General features: G+C 32.6%; 1 pseudogene; it reads left to right on the top strand.

The window, feature by feature from the left end:
• The first annotated feature begins 4719 nt into the window (after positions 1-4719).
• LOC107013935 lies at positions 4720-6521 on the top strand (annotated as a pseudogene).
• The last annotated feature ends 978 nt before the right edge of the window (positions 6522-7499 follow it).

The following is a 7499-nucleotide window of genomic DNA, read 5'->3' as shown; positions in this document are numbered from 1 at the left end:
TATATATATATATATATATATATATATATATATACACATACATACACTTACACTGGATCTTTATGTTTTTTTAAAACATACTGATTCTGTGATTTGAGATTAGTGCTAAAAACTTAGCTTTTAAAAAGCTCTGTTGGAAATTATAGTTTCCTCTTTCTTCTATTGATACTAGTCATAGGCTCTGTGCAAGTCTAGCTTCCCTTTCTTCTCAAAAGTTTGAAATCATTTTTGTTTAAGCTCTTAGGGACTACTTAGTTCCTTTATAACTCTTGAGAAGTGAACTCAACTTGATACTCTTTGCTTACTTGAAACTTAACACTTAGGAATACTTAGTTCCTTTGTAGCTTTTGATAAATGAACTCAACTCTTTACTCTCTCTTGACTTCAACTTTAAGTCTTTTAAAACTAGGTGAAAACGTTTGTGAAAGTCTTTAGAAAACTTTATAGCTTTACTTTAACTTGCTTCTTAACTTCTAGAGTTGGTTGTTAACTTCCTTGAATTGAAGTATGGATTCAAGGATCATGATCTCATGTTTACGGATGATTTAATGATGTTTATATGTACTCTAGAGTGTTGGAATCAACTCAAAATGAAGGGTATATCACATAGGAACTAGTACAAAAAAATAGGGAAAGAAAGGGGTCTCCAGGGGGTCGGGGTGATTTGAGAGGCGCGGAGCGCCAGAGCCTAACGGACAGACTCTGTCTTGAGGCGCTTTGGAGGCGTGGCGCCCCAGTGCCTACCAGACGGGTTTTTCGACATTCTACTTTTTTTTTCATCTATAAACCTTCCCAAACTCCCATGGATCCCACCCCAAACACTTAGGATCCCTAATTAACTCATTACCCAATAGTTTAGACCCAAAAACAGTCAAGAAACAAGAACTCAAACTACTAGAGATCAAATACAAATCAACCAACAAGATTTCACAATGTTTCATCAAGAATCCATGTTCATCATTCACTAATTCAATCTTTACTGAACTGAAATAATTAGGGTGTGAGTGAAAGGATCCTTCACCGAACGATCTCGCATACCTTGATAAAGATCACCCCCGATGAAATCCATGCAACGTTCTTGGCGTTCTTTGACGATTCTTGGTCTTCTCTTCTTCTTTGTTTTTCTCCCAAGCCCTAAGCGTTTCAAAATTTGTAAAAACTGATTTGGGACTTAGTCTTTAACTTTTATTAAACTTAAAATGAATTAGGAGTTAATAGGGTGAAAAGTTAACTTTGCCCTTACAAAAATCAGGATTTTGAATTTCCTCTGCCAAACAACCCAAATTCATGAAGTCATATCTCCTTCTTACGACCTCGGAATTTAGCAAACTTTGCGTCGTTAGAAAGATCTTCTTATGAGATTTCCATCCATATAAATGAACTCATCCAAGCTTTTCCTGATCTAGAAGTTTTGATCGTTTGAAAATGACCAAAACACACTCTTGAAATCTAGAAATTTTTCAGATTTCCTTACTTATTTCCAAATTTGATTATTTTTGGATTCTTAGCTGATTCTTAGTCATTTTTAATTATGAGATTTTACACTTCATGGACATAGGTTGATTGACCGAAGCACGTTAAATCTTTGTGTCTTTTGGTATATTTATCATTTGTCTTCTTACTCGTGGTCTTTTGAGGATTGCTTTGCTAGTTTTTGTATTACAACTGCTTATTTACAGGCATAACAAATGGTATCAGAGCAAGATTCAATGATGGAGTGAGGTTCAGTTGTTCGACAATCGATGATGAACTAGTTTAGAAAGAGGTGCTCATCTTGGTGGGTTTAGTTCTAGCCGTAACTTTTTTTGACTGATATGAAGATTTTGGTTGAAGAAATTATTTCAGAGAGGTTCTCTGTGTTAAGATATAAATTTTGCAAAGGAGGTTATGGAGAGGAGAAGCAAGTTGTTGAAGATTAAGTGAGGAAGGTGAAAAAATTAATTTTGTCAGAAATTCAGGCCAACGGGGAGATTTGTTGGGTTTAATTTGCCCTAATTTTTCACCATAAATAGGTTTTCCTTTTAGGAAAAGATTTCTGATTGGCTAGTCCTTTTTGAAATAGCATTGTTTTTTGATAATATATATTAGACCTCTTTCTATAAATCATACAGTTATATTGAATTTCTAAGTTATACTATGAAGGTTTGAAAGAGAGTAATGGAGATGAGGGTGACGAGAAAGGTGTTCATCTTTGAGAATTAACTTGGCTTCATACCGGGGTGATCGACTACTGAAGAAGCAATCCAAGTTGTGTAGAGACTAGTGAAAGTATAAGGAAAGGAAGGGTAACCTACATAGAGTGTACATTGATTTTGAAAAGGCATATGGCAAAGTTTTAAGAAATGTCCTATGGAAGGCGTATGGAGGCTACAGGTGCCCTGATAGTTTATATTAGGGCAGTAAAACACATATATGATTAGGCCAAGACTCAAATTAGAACGATGGGAGGAGACTTAAAGCTTTGTTGTTGAGATGGGGCTACATCGGGAATGTGCTTAGCCATTTCCTATTTGCATTGATGATGGATAAGCTAACACTGTCTATTTAGGAGGAGGTTTTATGGTGTATGTTATTTCCAAAAACACGAGGCAGAGTTAATGATAAGTTGGAGGTTTGGAGACAAACTTTGGATTCTAAAGTGTTCAAGTTGAGTAGAATCAAAACGGAATACTATGAGTGCAAACTCAATTTGTTAGTGATGTGTAGACGTGGAAGTGAGGCTCGAAACACAAACTATATCAATATGGGAGAAAGCTTATAATATCTTGAGTCTGTTATCAAGGGTAATGGAGACATCAACAATGATCTTACACAACACATTACGGAAACACAGATGAAATGGAGGATTGCATGTGGGAGTCTTCTATGATAAGAAGGTGTCACCTAAACTTAGTTAAGTTCTATAGAGTGGTGGGTTACACTGTTCATATTGTATGGAGTGGGGTGATGTCCAATAAAAAACTCACATATTCAGAAGATGCCGGTTGCGGAGATGAGCATTTGAAATGGATGTGTCGGCATTCTAGGAGTGACAAGATTAGGGATGAGGCTATTCAGGAGTAGGTGGTGATCTCTATGGCAGTCAAGATGAGGTTATTAGATCGGAAACAGTGCTACTTCTTCATGCTAACATGACTTTAGATAGGAAGGAGCGAATGTCATGTATTAGGGTAGATAGGGGTATACATGGCTTGGTAATTGCTGATTTTTCAATTTTTTTATCAAATCAAAAGTTTGTGTCGGATTTTTAAATTTATAAATCAAACCAACCAATAAAACTCGGGTTTTTCAACCTCGATTTTTTTTTGGGTTTTTTGTATTTTCGGATTTTCCGTTAAAGTATTCATACAAACATATAATTACTTGTACTTTAATATTTCTTTAGTCCAACTAAATACAACTATGCGGGTGTTTCTTAAGAAAACAACATAAAATATGATATGATAATGACACAAAATATCCAACAAAAAATTAATAATGAAATCGCATCAAACAAATATTAAAAAGTAGTAAGTCATAATGAAAATTATCATATATTTAAAACTATCAAATAATGCTAAAAATACGATTAATAAGTATTACTTACATGACTAATATTAAAGGAAATTAAAATTCAATTATGTACTTAAATTGTCTTAGCCAATGTAAAACTAAATAACAAATAATTCAATAATATTGTCATTCTTAGAGTTGAATTGATCATCTTTTTGCATTGATATTAATTTTATTTGATTTAAGTTTTACTATAATTACCAACATCTATGAACTATAATATTTATTGAACCATACTGAAATCTAAGTTTAAAACATGAAATAATATATTAATGATAAAACCGATGAAAAATATAAGAAAATTTACAAAATTATATCAATGTATTTTTTTACGTATAAAATAAAATTTTAAAACTTTCTATGTAATGTCGGGTTGGTTTGATTTCGAATTGATTTTTTTAGTTAAAATCAAATAAACCCAAATATAATTGGGTTTTATTTTTCAATATCAAACTAAGTCAAACCAAACTACTAGCCTAGTACATGAATGAAGGGTATATTTAAACTTTTCCAGTTAGTCCAAAAGTATTTTTGATCTTTTCCATAAAAGAAAAATTTTAAAAAAGTTTTATGTTTAATCACCCCACCCGCTGCTAAGCCCCCTTCCAGCTCTTTCCCATAAAAGCAATTAATTTGTTTTTTTCAAAAGGTAAGATTTTTTTTTGTTACCCCACCCACTTCCTACCCTCCACTACACCCAAAAAAACAAAATAATATCCCTTTTGTTTCTTTTATTAACGAACATCTTTTATTAATTTTATACATTTGATTACTCAATTTTAAATGTGAATATAAGTAGTATTGATTTTTATCTATTTTATAAAAGTTGAGTAGCATATCCATTTTTAAAATGTATAAATAAATGTGAATAGTTACAGTTAGCCATTGGCCACCCCTACATTATATTATGAATATATATATCCCAAGTGGTTCTATTTTATATGAAAGGGTGCACTTTAATAATAGCACTTACAGAGATGCCCACAATTTATATAATTATTTTTTTAATAAAGGTGAGCAGATCAACTTATTCCAAGTGTTTTTATTATTATGGTCAAAACTGGAAACTCAACTACAATTATTAGTTTACAAAATTATGTAGGTTGAACCTCTATATAAATCACCATGCATCTGAAAAGGGAAGATCCATCAAATCTGGTTAGTTACATGGAGTTTCAGTACTTGGTTTCCTTCTTTCTATTCATTTCGTTCCTTTTTCTTCTAATTAAAAAATGGAGCAACTCCAATACCCTTAGTGAAAATATTTTGCCCCCGGGGCCGTGGAGGCTACCAATTATTGGAAGTGTGCATCACTTGACAAATGGAGTACCACATCGAGTTCTCAAAAACATATCGGAAAAATATGGGCCTATTATGTACTTGCAACTTGGGGAAGTTCCAACCGTAGTTGCATCCTCCCCACACATGGCCAAACAAATTTTAAAAACTCATGATCTAGCTTATGCATCTAGGCCAGAAACCATGATGGGAAAGATTATTTGTTATGATTGTAAGGATATTGCCTTTTCTCCATATGGTGATTATTGGACACATATGCGTAAATTGTCTACTTTAGAGCTACTTAGTGCCAAGATGGTCATGTTTTTTAGCCCAATTCGACAAGAGGAGCTCTCAACCCTTCTATCATCTATCGGATCAATGGATGTAGATTCGCCAATTAACTTGCTAGAAAAACTTTTATGGTTTATGAATGCTGCCACGTGTAGGTCCGCGTTTGGGAACGTGTGTAAAGATCAAAAGGAGTTGATAACACTGATTCATCAAGCACAATCATTATCCAGTGGATTTGAGCTAGATGATTTATTTCCTTCAAAAAATATTTCTACACGGAATAAGTGGGATGAAATCTAAACTAATGAAAGCTCGTAATAAGGTAGACATAGTCTTGAAGAATATTATCAATGTATATAGAGAAAATCGGGCTAATGGAAAAAATTGTAATGGTGAATCTGTAGCTGAAGATTTGATCGATGTCTTCCTAAGAGTCATGGAGAGTGGTGAATTTCCATTTCCCCTAACAAATGACAACATCAAAGCAGTTATTCTGGTAAGTATTCCCTTTATTTACAAAACGTCAAAACTTTGGAGTTGTTTACAAATATGCACTAGTGAGTATATTTTATTGGTTGCTAAAATTTATGGTCTTTTTAATTAATATAATTGAAAACAAAGTTTCGGCATATATAATTGTTAACTTGATGCATTGTGAAGGACATGTTCGTAGCAGGATCTGACACATCATCTTCAACTGTTATTTGGGCATTATCAGAAATGATAAAAAGTCCAAATGTCATGGCAAAAGCTCAAGCTGAAGTGAGACAAGTCTTTAAAGGAAAGAAAGAAACATTTGATGATGAAAAACTTACTTACCTTAAGTTAGTCATCAAAGAGAAACTCAGGTTACACCCTCCTACTCCTTTGTTGGTCTTGCGAGAATGCAGGGAGGAAACAAATATAGATGGGTTCACTATTCCGTTAAAAAGCAAAGTTTTGGTTAATGTATGGGCAATTGGAAGAGATCGTGAGAGTTGGGAAAATCCTGAATGTTTTATACCAGAGAGATTTGAAAATAGTTGTATTGAATTTACTGGAAATCACTTCCAATTTCTCCCATTTGGCGGAGGAAGACGAATTTGTCCAGGAATACAATTTGGTTTAGCTCTTTTTACTCTACCCTTAGCCCATTTGCTTTACAACTTTGATTGGAAACTTCCTCAAGGAATTAATGCAAAGGATTTGGACATGGCTGAGGCAAATGGAATATCTGCTAGAAGACAGAGTGATCTTTACTTGATCGCCACTCGTTACATACCGCTTCTTCATTAACTCCATCTCAAAATTTGCTGCATCCAGTGTAAACAAGTGTGTTCAATAAGTTAAGCACAAGCTTGTTATAATATATAGTTTCTTTATTTTTCATGTATCATCCTAGCATTCATGAGTAACAGTTTTTGATAAATAAATGAAAAATTGTATTTAATTTTTGTTATGCACGCTATATTTGATCAGCTTTAGACATTTTTTTTATGTGAAGTAGCTCTTACTTTGTGTCCGTACCAGCTCAATATTTATTCATAATATTTTTTTAAAACTGTTAAATAATTTTAATTTTATTAATCTTAAACAAACTGTCTGTATTTTTGTGATAGTACATCATATCATTTAGTGTAAAATGCATACCTAATAAATTTTACCAACGTTGATAAATTTTAAGAGATGTTTATTAAATAAATTCATTTTTTTCCCTCTAAAATAACTCATGTATATAATTGTGTGATAGAAATTATGTTTTGTTATTTCTCAAAAAAAAGAGATGATGATGACTTTTGATGATGGAATAAGCTTGGACTTAACTAGGCGATAGATTATGTCAAAATTGAGTTAGAGACCAAAACTATTATATTAATAAAATAGAGAAGAGTTAACATAAAGGGCTCAACTTGGTCAAACTTTTTGAAGGGGTTATAGCTGGACGACTATTGCAAATTTAATTAAGTGTTGGAGAATTTGGAACCTGTGGAAAATTTTTTTGGGAGAAATTTGATAAATTGTTATATATTAATGACGTTTTTTTTATCAAATTTATAAAACTATCTTTCTAATAAAAAAATACACGACTTTTTACCCTATTGAACCAAAGTTACAATTGCCTAAAAATACAAGCTTGTGTTATAAATATCTTATAAAGAAAATTTAGGAACCCTAACTTTGGGATCAAACAAATTTTCTCCTATAAATAGAGGGTCTCTTCATTGTAAATCAACCCAAATAATAAGTCTTCTCTCTACTACCTACACCCTACACTTTCTTCTCATTGTTGTTATATAGTATTTATATGGGGAAATTCTAATGTGGGGTAAGTTTCCTTCAGCCAAATGATTGTTTTATTTAGTTTCTTAAAATGTTATCACGAGTCTCCAACCGTA

This window comes from Solanum pennellii, chromosome 3 (genome assembly GCF_001406875.1).
Source record: "Solanum pennellii chromosome 3, SPENNV200".
NCBI lineage: Eukaryota > Viridiplantae > Streptophyta > Magnoliopsida > Solanales > Solanaceae > Solanum > Solanum pennellii.
This window is presented reverse-complemented; position numbering and strand designations above follow the sequence as displayed.